The sequence below is a fragment of the Bombina bombina genome, chromosome 10 (assembly GCF_027579735.1).
Source record: "Bombina bombina isolate aBomBom1 chromosome 10, aBomBom1.pri, whole genome shotgun sequence".
NCBI lineage: Eukaryota > Metazoa > Chordata > Amphibia > Anura > Bombinatoridae > Bombina > Bombina bombina.
Genome location: NC_069508.1, coordinates 104,444,736 through 104,459,991, shown reverse-complemented (window position 1 = coordinate 104,459,991; position 15,256 = coordinate 104,444,736). Strand labels below are relative to the sequence as shown.

General features: G+C 39.7%; 1 protein-coding gene across 1 annotated transcript in view; it reads right to left on the bottom strand.

The window, feature by feature from the left end:
* The window catches only part of LOC128640854 (histo-blood group ABO system transferase), a 209,636-nt gene extending 200,475 nt beyond the window's left edge, over nucleotides 1-9,161 (bottom strand). Inside the window, exon 1 of the mRNA XM_053693297.1 lies at nucleotides 8,977-9,161. The gene's annotated coding sequence lies outside the window, so the exon portion shown is untranslated. The remainder of the gene's footprint in view (nucleotides 1-8,976) is intronic.
* Between the last annotated feature and the right edge of the window lie 6,095 nt (nucleotides 9,162-15,256).

The following is a 15,256-nucleotide window of genomic DNA, read 5'->3' as shown; positions in this document are numbered from 1 at the left end:
CCATGGCTGTTCCACACAGGACTGTTGAGAGCATTAACTTCAGTTGGGGGAACAGTTTGCAGTCCTTTGCTGCTTGAGGTATGACACATTCTAACAAGACGATGTAATGCTGGAAGCTGTCATTTTCCCTATGGGATCCGGTAAGCCATGTTTATTACGATTGTAAATAAGGGCTTCACAAGGGCTTATTTAGACTGTAGACATTTTTTGGGCTAAATCGATTGATATTAACACTTATTTAGCCTTGAGGAATCATTTATTCTGGGTATTTTGATATAATTATATCGGCAGGCACTGTTTTAGACACCTTATTCTTTAGGGGCTTTCCCAAAGCATAGGCAGAGTCTCATTTTCGCGCCGGTGTTGCGCACTTGTTTTTGAGAGGCATGGCATGCAGTCGCATGTGAGAGGAGCTCTGATACTGATAAAAGACTTCTGAAGGCATCATTTGGTATCGTATTCCCCTTGGGTTTGGTTGGGTCTCAGCAAAGCAGATACCAGGGACTGTAAAGGGGTTAAAGCTTAAAACGGCTCCGGTTCCGTTATTTTAAGGGTTAAAGCTTCCAAAATTGGTGTGCAATATTTTCAAGGCTTTAAGACACTGTGGTGAAAGTTTGGTGAATTTTGAACAATTCCTTCATGTTTTTTCGCAATTGCAGTAATAAAGTGTGTTCAGTTTAAAATTTAAAGTGACAGTAACGGTTTTATTTCAAAACGTTTTTTGTACTTTCTTATCAAGTTTATGCCTGTTTAACATGTCTGAACTACCAGATAGACTGTGTTCTGAATGTGGGGAAGCCAGAATTCCTATTCATTTAAATAAATGTGATTTATGTGATAATGACAATGATGCCCAAGATGATTCCTCAAGTGAGGGGAGTAAGCATGGTACTGCATCATTCCCTCCTTCGTCTACACGAGTCTTGCCCACTCAGGAGGCCCCTAGTACATCTAGCGCGCCAATACTCCTTACTATGCAACAATTAACGGCTGTAATGGATAATTCTGTCAAAAACATTTTAGCCAAAATGAACCCTTGTCAGCGTAAGCGTGGATGCTCTGTTTTAGTTACTGAAGAGCATGACGACGCTGATATTAATATCTCTGAAGGGCCCCTAACCCAATCTGAGGGAGCCAGGGAGGTTTTGTCTGAGGGAGAAATTACTGATTTAGGGAACATTTCTCAGCAGGCTGAATCTGATGTGATTACTTTTAAATTTAAATTGGAACATCTCCGCATTTTGCTTAAGGAGGTATTATCCACTCTGGATGATTGTGAAAATTTGGTCATCCCAGAGAAACTATGTAAAATGGACAAGTTCCTAGAGGTGCCGGGGCTCCCAGAAGCTTTTCCTATACCCAAGCGGGTGGCGGACATTGTTAATAAAGAATGGGAAAGGCCCGGTATTCCTTTCGTCCCTCCCCCCATATTTAAAAAATTGTTTCCTATGGTCGACCCCAGAAAGGACTTATGGCAGTCAGTCCCCAAGGTCGAGGGAGCGGTTTCTACTTTAAACAAACGCACCACTATTCCCATAGAGGATAGTTGTGCTTTCAAAGATCCTATGGATAAAAAATTAGAAGGTTTGCTTAAAAAGATGTTTGTTCAGCAGGGTTACCTTCTACAACCCATTTCATGCATTGTCCCTGTCACTACAGCCGCATATTTCTGGTTTGATGAACTGATTAAGGTGCTCGATAGTGACTCTCCTCCTTATGAGGAGATTATGGACAGAGTCAATGCTCTCAAATTGGCTAATTCTTTCACTCTAGACGCCTCTTTGCAATTGGCTAAGTTAGCGGCTAAGAATTCTGGGTTTGCTATTGTGGCGCGCAGAGCGCTTTGGTTGAAATCTTGGTCGGCTGATGCGTCTTCCAAGAACAAGCTACTAAACATTCCTTTCAAGGGGAAAACGCTGTTTGGTCCTGACTTGAAAGAGATTATCTCTGATATCACTGGGGGTAAGGGCCATGCCCTTCCTCAGGATCGGCCTTTCAAGGCAAAAAATAGACCTAATTTTCGTCCCTTTCGTAAAAACGGACCAGCCCAAGGTGCTACGTCCTCTAAGCAAGAGGGTAATACTTCTCAGGCCAAGCCAGCTTGGAGACCAATGCAAGGCTGGAACAAGGGAAAGCAGGCAAAGAAACCTGCCACTGCTACCAAGACAGCATGAAATATCGGCCCCCGATCCGGGACCGGATCTGGTGGGGGGCAGACTCTCTCTCTTCGCTCAGGCTTGGGCAAGAGATGTTCTGGATCCTTGGGCGCTAGAAATAGTCTCCCAGGGTTATCTTCTGGAATTCAAGGGACTTCCCCCAAGGGGAAGGTTCCACAGGTCTCAGTTGTCTTCAGACCACATAAAAAGACAGGCGTTCTTACATTGTGTAGAAGACCTGTTAAAAATGGGAGTGATTCATCCTGTTCCATTGAGAGAACAAGGGATGGGGTTCTACTCCAATCTGTTCATAGTTCCCAAAAAAGAGGGAACGTTCAGACCAATCCTAGATCTCAAGATCTTAAACAAATTTCTCAAGGTCCCATCTTTCAAGATGGAAACCATTCGAACTATCCTTCCTTCCATCCAGGAAGGTCAATTCATGACCACGGTGGATTTAAAGGATGCGTATCTACATATTCCTATCCACAAGGAACATCATCGGTTCCTAAGGTTTGCATTCCTGGACAAACATTACCAGTTCGTGGCGCTTCCTTTCGGATTAGCCACTGCTCCAAGGATTTTCACAAAGGTACTAGGGTCCCTTCTAGCTGTGCTAAGACCAAGGGGCATTGCAGTTGTACCTTACCTGGACGACATTCTGATTCAAGCGTCGTCCCTCCCTCGAGCAAAGGCTCACACGGACATCGTCCTGGCCTTTCTCAGATCGCACGGCTGGAAAGTGAACGTGGAAAAGAGTTCTCTATCCCCGTCAACAAGGGTTCCCTTCTTGGGAACAATTATAGACTCCTCAGAAATGAGGATTTTTCTAACAGAGGCCAGAAAGACAAAGCTTCTGGACTCTTGTCGAATACTTCATTCCGTTCCTCTTCCTTCCGTAGCTCAGTGCATGGAAGTGATCGGGTTGATGGTAGCGACAATGGACATAGTTCCTTTTGCGCGCATTCATCTAAGACCATTACAACTGTGCATGCTCAGTCAGTGGAATGGGGACTATACAGACTTGTCTCCAAAGATACAAGTAAATCAGAGGACCAGAGACTCACTCCGTTGGTGGCTGTCCCTGGACAACCTGTCACGAGGGATGACATTCCACAGACCAGAGTGGGTCATTGTCACGACCGACGCCAGTCTGATGGGCTGGGGCGCGGTCTGGGGATCCCTGAAAGCTCAGGGTCTTTGGTCTCGGGAAGAATCTCTTCTACCGATAAATATTCTGGAACTGAGAGCGATATTCAATGCTCTCAAGGCTTGGCCTCAGCTAGCGAGGACCAAGTTCATACGGTTTCAATCAGACAACATGACGACTGTTGCGTACATCAACCATCAGGGGGGAACAAGGAGTTCCCTAGCGATGGAAGAAGTGACCAAGATTATTCTATGGGCGGAGTCTCACTCCTGCCACCTGTCTGCTATCCACATCCCGGGAGTGGAAAATTGGGAAGCGGATTTTCTGAGTCGTCAGACATTGCATCCGGGGGAGTGGGAACTCCATCCGGAAATCTTTGCCCAAGTCACTCAACTTTGGGGCATTCCAGACATGGATCTGATGGCCTCTCGTCAGAACTTCAAAGTTCCTTGCTACGGGTCCAGATCCAGGGATCCCAAGGCGGCTCTAGTGGATGCACTAGTAGCACCTTGGACCTTCAAACTAGCTTATGTGTTCCCGCCGTTTCCTCTCATCCCCAGGCTGGTAGCCAGGATCAATCAGGAGAGGGCGTCGGTGATCTTGATAGCTCCTGCGTGGCCACGCAGGACTTGGTATGCAGATCTGGTGAATATGTCATCGGCTCCACCTTGGAAGCTACCTTTGAGACGAGACCTTCTTGTTCAGGGTCCGTTCGAACATCCGAATCTGGTTTCACTCCAGCTGACTGCTTGGAGATTGAACGCTTGATTTTATCGAAGCGAGGTTTCTCAGATTCTGTTATCGATACTCTTGTTCAGGCCAGAAAGCCTGTAACTAGAAAGATTTACCACAAAATTTGGAAAAAATATATCTGTTGGTGTGAATCTAAAGGATTCCCTTGGGACAAGGTTAAGATTCCTAGGATTCTATCCTTCCTTCAAGAAGGATTGGAAAAAGGATTATCGGCAAGTTCCCTGAAGGGACAGATTTCTGCCTTGTCGGTGTTACTTCACAAAAAACTGGCAGCTGTGCCAGATGTTCAAGCCTTTGTTCAGGCTCTGGTTAGAATCAAGCCTGTTTACAAACCTTTGACTCCTCCTTGGAGTCTCAATCTAGTTCTTTCAGTTCTTCAGGGGGTTCCGTTTGAACCCTTACATTCCGTTGATATTAAGTTATTATCTTGGAAAGTTTTGTTTTTAGTTGCAATTTCTTCTGCTAGAAGAGTTTCAGAATTATCTGCTCTGCAGTGTTCTCCTCCTTATCTGGTGTTCCATGCAGATAAGGTGGTTTTACGTACTAAACCTGGTTTTCTTCCAAAAGTTGTTTCTAACAAAAACATTAACCAGGAGATTATCGTACCTTCTCTGTGTCCGAAACCAGTTTCAAAGAAGGAACGCTTGTTGCACAATTTGGATGTTGTTCGCGCTCTAAAATTCTATTTAGATGCTACAAAGGATTTTAGACAAACATCTTCCCTGTTTGTTGTTTATTCAGGTAAAAGGAGAGGTCAAAAAGCAACTTCTACCTCTCTCTCTTTTTGGATTAAAAGCATCATCAGATTGGCTTACGAGACTGCCGGACGGCAGCCTCCCGAAAGAATCACGGCTCATTCCACTAGGGCTGTGGCTTCCACATGGGCCTTCAAGAACGAGGCTTCTGTTGATCAGATATGTAGGGCAGCGACTTGGTCTTCACTGCACACTTTTACCAAATTTTACAAGTTTGATACTTTTGCTTCTTCTGAGGCTATTTTTGGGAGAAAGGTTTTGCAAGCCGTGGTGCCTTCCATTTAGGTGACCTGATTTGCTCCCTCCCTTCATCCGTGTCCTAAAGCTTTGGTATTGGTTCCCACAAGTAAGGATGACGCCGTGGACCGGACACACCTATGTTGGAGAAAACAGAATTTATGTTTACCTGATAAATTTCTTTCTCCAACGGTGTGTCCGGTCCACGGCCCGCCCTGGTTTTTTAATCAGGTCTGATAATTTATTTTCTTTAACTACAGTCACCACGGTACCATATGGTTTCTCCTATGCTATTATTCCTCCTTAACGTCGGTCGAATGACTGGGGTAGGCGGAGCCTAGGAGGGATCATGTGACCAGCTTTGCTGGGCTCTTTGCCATTTCCTGTTGGGGAAGAGAATATCCCACAAGTAAGGATGACGCCGTGGACCGGACACACCGTTGGAGAAAGAAATTTATCAGGTAAACATAAATTCTGTTTTATATACACACATACATACATATATATATTTATATACACATACATACATATATATACATCCAAGTACAAGCAAACAGTTCTCCAGCCGTGAGTAAGGGTAAAAAAAGAAATTTTTTGATAAATTCTTTAAAAACATATTCGTAGCATATTGGTTAAAAAGGGCATCGGATCAGGTCTCACGCGTTTCAGCTCTGCTGAGCCGTACTCATAGACCTCTGATCTGGTGCAGTAATTGCACAACTTTATGTACACTGTGATGAGGTTGATTAAAAACACTTGCCCAATTTAATTACACCTTGTTAACCCCTGATATCATTCTTGTCCTTTCTGTGGTATATATTTAATATGGGGTAAATAAGGGAATAAGTGTATATGTTTGTAATATCTTTTTGGGCCTTCTGAAGTCTTGTGTAATGTAATGAAAAACAAATCTATCTGCCCTGTACTAATTTGTTATTTATATTCAATTGATTATAAAGCTATTTCATTCCCATAAATATATATATATATATATATATATAGTCTGTGTAAAATAGGCAGTATGTTAGTTCTTTGTTATCTTGTTATTTACAATACAGTCAATGTAATTACAGGAAATTATTTTGAATGCTATAAATTCGGTTTAGAACTCATATTTGAATTTTAATTATTCATTTGGGATTATATGACTAGTATGTTCATTCCCAAAAATTTATGAGTTCAAACCTAGAGTTAAATCCATGGGGGATATTAGTTTTTAGACGGAACATCCATTATACTTCTTTCTTACTAAGTATATTGTCTAAGTCACCACCCCTTGAATCTAGGGTTATTTTTTCTACTACTGTCCACTTAAGTGATTTTGTGTTCCTGTTATGTTCCTCTATAAAATGTTTCGTTATAGGTAGTAGTTTATCTTCTCTTTGTCTGCTTTTTTCTGTATCTACCGTAATACTAGATAAATGCTCTCTTATACGGTTTCTTATTTCCCTCACCGTTTTACCGATGTATTGAAGTTTACAGATATTGCACTCTATAAGATACACTACCCCCTTATCTCTACAATTTAAGTGTCTATCTGGAAAATGTCTCCAGTCTTTGTTGATTTAAAGGTGTTTCCTGTGTCTGCATGTTTGCAAGCTTTGCAGTCACTGTATCCACACTTATAAAGTCCTTTAGTCTGTAACCATGTTGTTCATTTAGTTATTTTTATGTTTGTAGGGGAAACTATATTCCCTAACGTTTTACCTCTCCTATATGAGAATAAGCAGTTCTTATCTATTATTTTTCCTAGGCTATTGTCTGCCTTCAAAATTGGTAAATGTTTTTTTATTACATTGCAAATTTGATTGTATTGTGGCGAGTATTGTGTAACAAACTTAATTCTATTACTTTCATAACTGGGTTTCTTTTTTGGTTTTGTTTTAATCAAGTCTGCCTGTTCTTTTGTAGACACTGCCATACGGGCATTTTTAATAGTTTGTTTGTTATAACCTCTGTCCTTTAATTGTTTATCTAAAATTTTGGCCTCTTTTAGATAATCTGTTTCATTAGAACAATTTCTTTTTACTCTGATGTGTTGGCCCTTCGCTATGGCTCTAAACGTTTCTTTAGGGTGGTTGCTCTTTGCATGCAAAAGTGCATTTTTGGATATTGGTTTTTTGTATATGGTTGTCTCTATTGTTCTGCTAATTGTGTTACCTCGCAACGTGAGATCTAAATAGTTAATCTCTCTATTATGTAATTCATGTGTGAATTTAACTCCCATTCTGTTAGATTCAATATATTTAAGAATGTTCTCTATTGAGGTATCATCTCCTTCCCATATCAGTATGAGGTCGTCAATAAATCTATTGTATAGTTTGATGTGTTCCCTGAAGGGGTTTCCACCTGCATAGATGTGGCACAGCTCCCACCACCCCATGAATAGATTGGCGTACATGGGGGCAAATTTTGCCTCCATAGCTGTGCCACATCTCTGCAGGTAGAACACCCCTCCATATGAAAAATAATTGTGTGTCAGAAGATATTCTATTATTTTCAACAGATATTCCTGAAATGCCTCCTCTAGGTTGCTGCGTGTGTGTAAGAAATATTTTACTGCTTCCAAACCTAGTGTGTGTGGTATGTTACTATAGAGTGACACAACGTCCAATGTTAGCCATCTACTATTGGTGGTCCAAGTCATATTTCTCAGTTTATGTATCAGATGGGTAGAATCCCTAAGATAACTGGTCAAATCAAGTACTAAGGGTTGTAGAATAGAATCTACCCACTCTGATATAGGTTCCAATAAGGATCCCATCCCTGATACTATGGGGCGTCCCCTTACATTTTCTGTGCTTTTATGTACTTTCGGGAATATGTGAAATACCGGGGTTTTGGGTTGTTTGTTAATTAAGTAGTCATGTGTTGCTTTGTTTAGAAAACCATTTTCTAAGCCTTCATCCAATATATGAGTCAGTTGAAGCATATAATTCGATTTGGGATCTCCCTTTAGGACCAGGTAATTGTTAGTGTCATTGAGTTGTCTCGTTACTTCTTGTGCATGATAATAATGTTTTTTAAGGGTTAAGTTTCGGACCATCCTATTGACATCAACTATACATACATATACATATATATATTTATATACACATACATACACATATATATATATACACAGTGGATATAAAAAGTCTACACACCCCTGTTAAAATGTCAGGTTTCTGTGATGTAAAAAAATGAGACAAGGATCAATCATTTCAGAACTTTTTCCACCTTTAATGTGACCTATAAACTGTACAACTCAATTGAAAAACAAACTGAAATCTTTTAGGTGAAGAGAAATAAAAATAAAAAACTAAAATAATATGGTTGCATAAGTGTGAACACCCTTTTATATCCACTGCATATATATATATATATACACACACACACACACACACACACACATATATATATATATATATATATATATATATATATATACACACACACACACACACATATATATATATATATATATATACACACACACACACACACACATATATATATACACACACATATATATATATATACACACATATATATATATATATATACACACACATATATATATATATATATATATATATACACACACACACATATATATATATTTATATATATATATACACACACACACACATATATATATATATATATATATACACACACACATATATATATATATATACACACACACATATATATATATATATATATATATATATATATATACACACACACACATATATATATATATATATATATATATATATATACACACACACACACATATATATATATATATATACACACACACACACACACACACACAGACATATAAAGGGCAATGCTGCTATATGTATAAATATATATTGCATATATACACAATAATAATTTGCAGTATGATTATTTGATAGACAAATGAAAAACTTACTATGTCCTTAAGGTCTCTGGAGGGCAGATTCAGAATGCCTTTTTGTGAGGGAGCGAGATGACAGTATGATCAGGTAGAACACACAAACAGGCTGCTTGCCTATTTCCTCTCTCTCTGTGTCAGATCTTGCGTGATGCTGGGTTTCTTAGATTACAGACTAATCATCCTTGCTGAAGTTAGTGTACTGTTAGTCTGAGGGGGAGGCAGTGGCTGGGAGCAGGAAGGAGAAGGAAACACCACCCAGCACAATGGGAGGAGAAATTAGACTAACAGTAAAAAATTTAAAGGGGAAAAAATAAATTTTCATAATTCAGACACGGCATGCCATTTAAAAACAAACAAACACATTTCTGATTAAAGGGACATGAAACCCAAAAATTCTCTTTCATGATTCAGATAGAATTAAACAACTTTCCAATTTACTTCTATGATTTAATTTGCTTCTTTTTCTTGTTATCTTTTGCTGCTCAGGAGCAGCAGATAACCTAGGCTCTAGCTGTTGATTTGATTGGTAGCTGCATTATATTTACCGATTGTGATTGGGTCACCCATGTGTTCAGTTAGAAACCAGGGGCGCGATCCGATATCGATCGGAGTTTGCGGCGCAAGCGAGGGAACCGGCGTCGCCCGCAGTTTTAGCTCGCAACTCGAGCCATCCCATATAGGTCGCCGTCAGATGCTAACGTGCCGTAAGTCTCACAAACCAGCGATGTCCAGAAATCTGCGTAAGTACAAATTTCTGGCGTCGCCAGTGACTTGCGCCACGTTAGAATCTGCCGGCGCCTATAAAACCTGACTAAAGTCTAAAACACCCGCACTGTCTAACACGCCTCCCTAACATAGCCCGCACTGTCTAACACGCCTCCCTAACATAGCCCGCACTGTCTAACCCTCTATCCGCTATCCCCCCTCACTAGCCTAACAATAAAAATGCTATTAACCCCTAAACGCCGCTCCTTTACCCCGCCGCAACCTAATAAAGTTATTAACCCCTAAACCGCTGCTCCCGTACCCCGCCGCCAGCTATATTATATCTATAACCCCCTAAAGTGAGCCCCTAACACCGCCGCCATCTATATTAAAATTATTAACCCCTAATCTAAGCCCCTTACACCGCCGCCATCTCTATTAAAATGATTAACCCCTAATTTAATCTACCTACCCCGCCGCCAGCTATATTATCTATATTAACCCTAAGTATATTATAGTTAATATAGGTATTACATTATATATATTAACTATATTAACCCTAATTATATTAGGGTTAATATAGTTAATATAGTTACTATAGTATTTATATTAACTATATTAACTCTATCTAACCCTAACTAAATTTATATTAAATTAATCTTATTCATTTATAAACTAAAATATTCCTATTTAAATCTAAATACTTACCTATAAAATAAACCATAAGATAGCTACAATATAATTAATAATTACATTGTAGCTATGTTAGGGTTAATATTTATTTTACAGGTAAATTGTTAATTATTTTAACTAGGTATAATAGATATTAAATAGTTATTAACTATTTAATATCTACCTAGTTAAAATAATTACCCAATTACCTGTAAAATAAATCCTAACCTAAGTTACAAATACACCTACACTATCAATAAATTTAATAAACTACTAACATCTATCTAAAAATACAATTAAATTAACTAAACTAAATTACAAAAAAAAACAAACACTAAATTACAAAAAATAAAAAAAAGATTACAAGATATTTAAGCTAATTACACCTATTCTAAGCCCCCTAATAAAATAATAAAAATTCCCTGCCCTATTCTAAATTGAACAAATTTCAAAGCTCTTTACCTTACCAGCCCTTAAAAGGGCCTTTTGTGGGGCATGCCCCAAAGAATTCAGCTCTTTTGCATACAAGAAATACAATACCCCCCCCCCCATTACAACCCACCACCCACATACCCCTATTCTAAACCCACCCAAACCCCTCTTAAAAAAGCCTAACACTACCCCCCTGAAGATCTCCCTACCTTGTCTTCACCACACCGGGCCGAACTCCTGATCCGATCCGGGCGATGTCTTCCTCCAAGCGGCAAAGAAGAATTCTTCCTCCGGCGATGTCTTCCTCCAAGCGGCAAAGAAGAATTCTTCCTCCGGCGACGTCTTCCTCCAAGCGGCAGCAAAGTCTTCATTCTTCCGGCGGCATCTTCAATCTTCTTTCTTCGCTCCGCCGCCGCGGAGCATCCATCCCGGCCGACTGCTGAACTTGGAATGATGTACCTTTAAATGACGTCATCCAAGATGGCGTCCGCCGAATTCCGATTGGCTGATAGGATTCTATCAGCCAATCGGAATTAAGTTAAAAAAATCTGATTGGCTGATTGAATCAGCCAATCAGATTCAAGTTCAATCCGATTGGCTGATCCAATCAGCCAATCAGATTGAGCTCGCATTCTATTGGCTGATCGGAACAGCCAATAGAATGCGAGCTCAATCTGATTGGCTGATTGGATCAGCCAATCGGATTGAACTTGAATCTGATTGGCTGATTCAATCAGCCAATCAGATTTTTTTAACTTAATTCCGATTGGCTGATAGAATCCTATCAGCCAATCGGAATTCGGCGGACGCCATCTTGGATGACGTCATTTAAAGGTACATCATTCCAAGTTCAGCAGTCGGCCGGGATGGATGCTCCGCGGCGGCGGAGCGAAGAAAGAAGATTGAAGATGCCGCCGGAAGAATGAAGACTTTGCTGCCGCTTGGAGGAAGACGTCGCCGGAGGAAGAATTCTTCTTTGCCGCTTGGAGGAAGACATCGCCGGAGGAAGAATTCTTCTTTGCCGCTTGGAGGAAGACATCGCCCGGATCGGATCAGGAGTTCGGCCCGGTGTGGTGAAGACAAGGTAGGGAGATCTTCAGGGGGGTAGTGTTAGGCTTTTTTAAGGGGGGTTTGGGTGGGTTTAGAATAGGGGTATGTGGGTGGTGGGTTGTAATGGGGGGGGGGGGGTATTGTATTTCTTGTATGCAAAAGAGCTGAATTCTTTGGGGCATGCCCCACAAAAGGCCCTTTTAAGGGCTGGTAAGGTAAAGAGCTTTGAAATTTGTTCAATTTAGAATAGGGCAGGGATTTTTTTTTATTTTGGGGGTTTATTATTTTATTAGGGGGCTTAGAATAGGTGTAATTAGCTTAAATATCTTGTAATCTTTTTTTTATTTTTTGTAATTTAGTGTTTGTTTGTTTTTGTAATTTAGTTTAGTTAATTTAATTGTATTTTTAGATAGATGTTAGTAGTTTATTAAATTTTTTGATAGTGTAGGTGTATTTGTAACTTAGGTTAGGATTTATTTTACAGGTAATTGGGTAATTATTTTAACTAGGTAGATATTAAATAGTTAATAACTATTTAATATCTATTATACCTAGTTAAAATAATTAACTATTTACCTGTAAAATAAATATTAACCCTAACATAGCTATAATGTAATTATTAATTATATTGTAGCTATCTTAGGGTTTATTTTATAGGTAAGTATTTAGATTTAAATAGGAATATTTTAGTTTATAAATTAATTAGATTAATTTAATATAAATTTAGTTAGGGTTAGATAGAGTTAATATAGTTAATATAAATACTATAGTAACTATATTAACTATATTAACCCTAATATAATTAGGGTTAATATAGTTAATATATATAATGTAATAACTATATTAACTATAATATACTTAGGGTTAATATAGATAACATAGCTGGTGGCGGGGTAGGTAGATTAAATTAGGGGTTAATCATTTTTATATAGGTGGCGGCGGTGTAAAGGGTCAGATTACGGGATAGATAAGGTAGATGGCGGCGGTTTTAGGGGCTCACAGTAGGGGGTTAGTTTATGTAGATGGCGGCGGGGTCCGGGAGCGGCGTTTTAGGGGGTAATAACTTTATTAGGGATTTCGGGGGGGGGGGGGGGATCGCGGTTGACAGGGAGATAGACATTGCGCATGCGTTAGGTGTTAGGTTTATTTTAGCAGATCGCGGTTGACAGGGAGATAGACATTGCGCATGCGTTAGGTGTTAGGTTTATTTTAGCAGCCAGTTTAGGAAGTTACGGGGCTCCAATAGTCAGCGTAAGGCTTCTTACGGCTGCTTTTTGTGGCGAGGTGAAAATGGAGTAAGTTTTCTCCATTTTCGCCACGTAAGTCCTTACGCTGCATATTGGATACCAAACTGCGCGGGTTTGGTATACCTGCCTATGGCCCAAAAAACTGCGGGCGACGGCAGAAATATACGCGCGTAACTTCTAGCTTACGCCGTATATAGGATACCAAATCCGCGCAATTATTGGCGTCGCCGGCTTTTGCGGGCGACGCTTTATATCGGATCGACCCCCAGTAGTGCATTTATGCTCCTTCAACAAATGATACAAAGAGAATTAAGCAAATTAGATAATAGAAGTAAATCAGAAAGTTGTTTAAAATTATATTCTCTATCTGAATCATGAAAGAAAACATTTGGGTTTTATATCCCTTTAACTTATATTATCAAATTAGCTTTGTTCTCTTGTTGTCCTTTGTTGAAGTGTAAACCTAGGTAGTCTATTAGGAGCAGGGCCAGATTGGGACCATAAATAGGCTCGGGCATTTTAAGGCAAAGCAGAGCCCCCACTCCACCCTCCACATCATTTGAAATTTAAAGGGACAAGAAACCCCATTTTTTTCATAATTTGGATAGAGAATACAATTTTAAAGGGATAGGAAAGTCAAAATTTAACTTGCATGACTCAGATAGAGCATGTAATTTTAAGACACTTTTAAATTCACTTCTATTTTCAAATGTGCTTCGTTCTTGGTATCCCTTGTTGAAAAAAAATATGCACATATCATACACTAGTGGGAGCTAGCTGCTGATTGGTGCCTGCACACATTTGTCTCTTGTTATTGGCTAACCAGATATGCTTATCTAGCTGCCAGAAGTGCAATGTTGTTCCTTCAGCAAAGGATAACAAGAGACTGAAGCAAATTTGATAATAGAAGTAAATTGGAAAGTTGTTTAAAATTGTATTTTCTATCCAAATCATAAAATAAAGTTTTGGGGTTTCCTGTCCCTTTAAACAACTTTCCAATTTAGTTCTGTTATCAAACTTGCTTCATTCTCTTGTTACTATTTGCTGAAGGAATGGCATTGCACTACTGGTAGCTAGCTGAACACATCTAGGGCGCAATTACATATGTGGCGTTGCCAGTTTTTAGTCGAGCATTGTTATCACATATTTCACCCGTCGCCCGCTAATTTTACTCCCATAAACTAACATAGGACTGCGTCGCAAGTCGGTATCACGTATTCAGCGCAAGGACCTACGCGGTGAAAAAGGAGAAATCTTACTCCATTTTTATCTCGCCACACATAGACAGGCGCAGCAAGCCTTGCACTGAAAATGTGAGCACCATAACTCCCTGGAAGTATTAACAAACACCTAACGCATGCACTAGTATCTATCTACCTGTCAACCGCCATCCCCCACCGCAATAACTAATAAAATATATTAACCCCTAATCCACCACCCCCACGTCACAATATAATTAATAAACCTATTAACCCCTTGTAACGGTATAACCCGGATATCGAGGGTTAATACCAGATGAAAGATGTCCTTAATACGTGAATAGCAACACACAAACCCAGTTAATACACCGAACAGGGAAAATACACAAAATCCTTCTCTCCTGGAACGGGCAAAAGAATAATTCAAAGTAGCACTTCCCCCCAAACACGAGACCAAGCTCCTTCTTGAGGGTAAAACAGGAATCAGCAAGAGCTGTGGGTTTATTGTTCTTATATACACATTCTTACACATTAGTACCACCCACAGGGTTTTGTAAAACAACCAATAAACACATACAATACTCTCAGACACTCCCACACAAAATCCTCCCCTCTGCCTGTGATACAATTACCTTACACAATGGGTTACAAAATCCTCCCCTCTGCCTGGGATACAATTACCTTACACAATGGTTGATACAATTACCTTACACAATGGTTGATACAATTACCTTACACAATGGTTGATACAATTAGCTTACACAATGGTTGATGTAATTATCACAGGCAGAGAAATACAGTTCAATTGCCATGGAGCCAAAGTCTTTCACATAGTCTTTCATTATACAAATGGGCTACATGGCATAGCTATCTGGATATCACTGTTCAAATAGGGCAAGTACTGAATTACCCGGCTTTCGTGTCTTTGCAGGGGAAAAGTAAGCGTTTCAACATGGGACCATAGTCTAAAGGCAGCAGGCGGGCAACCAG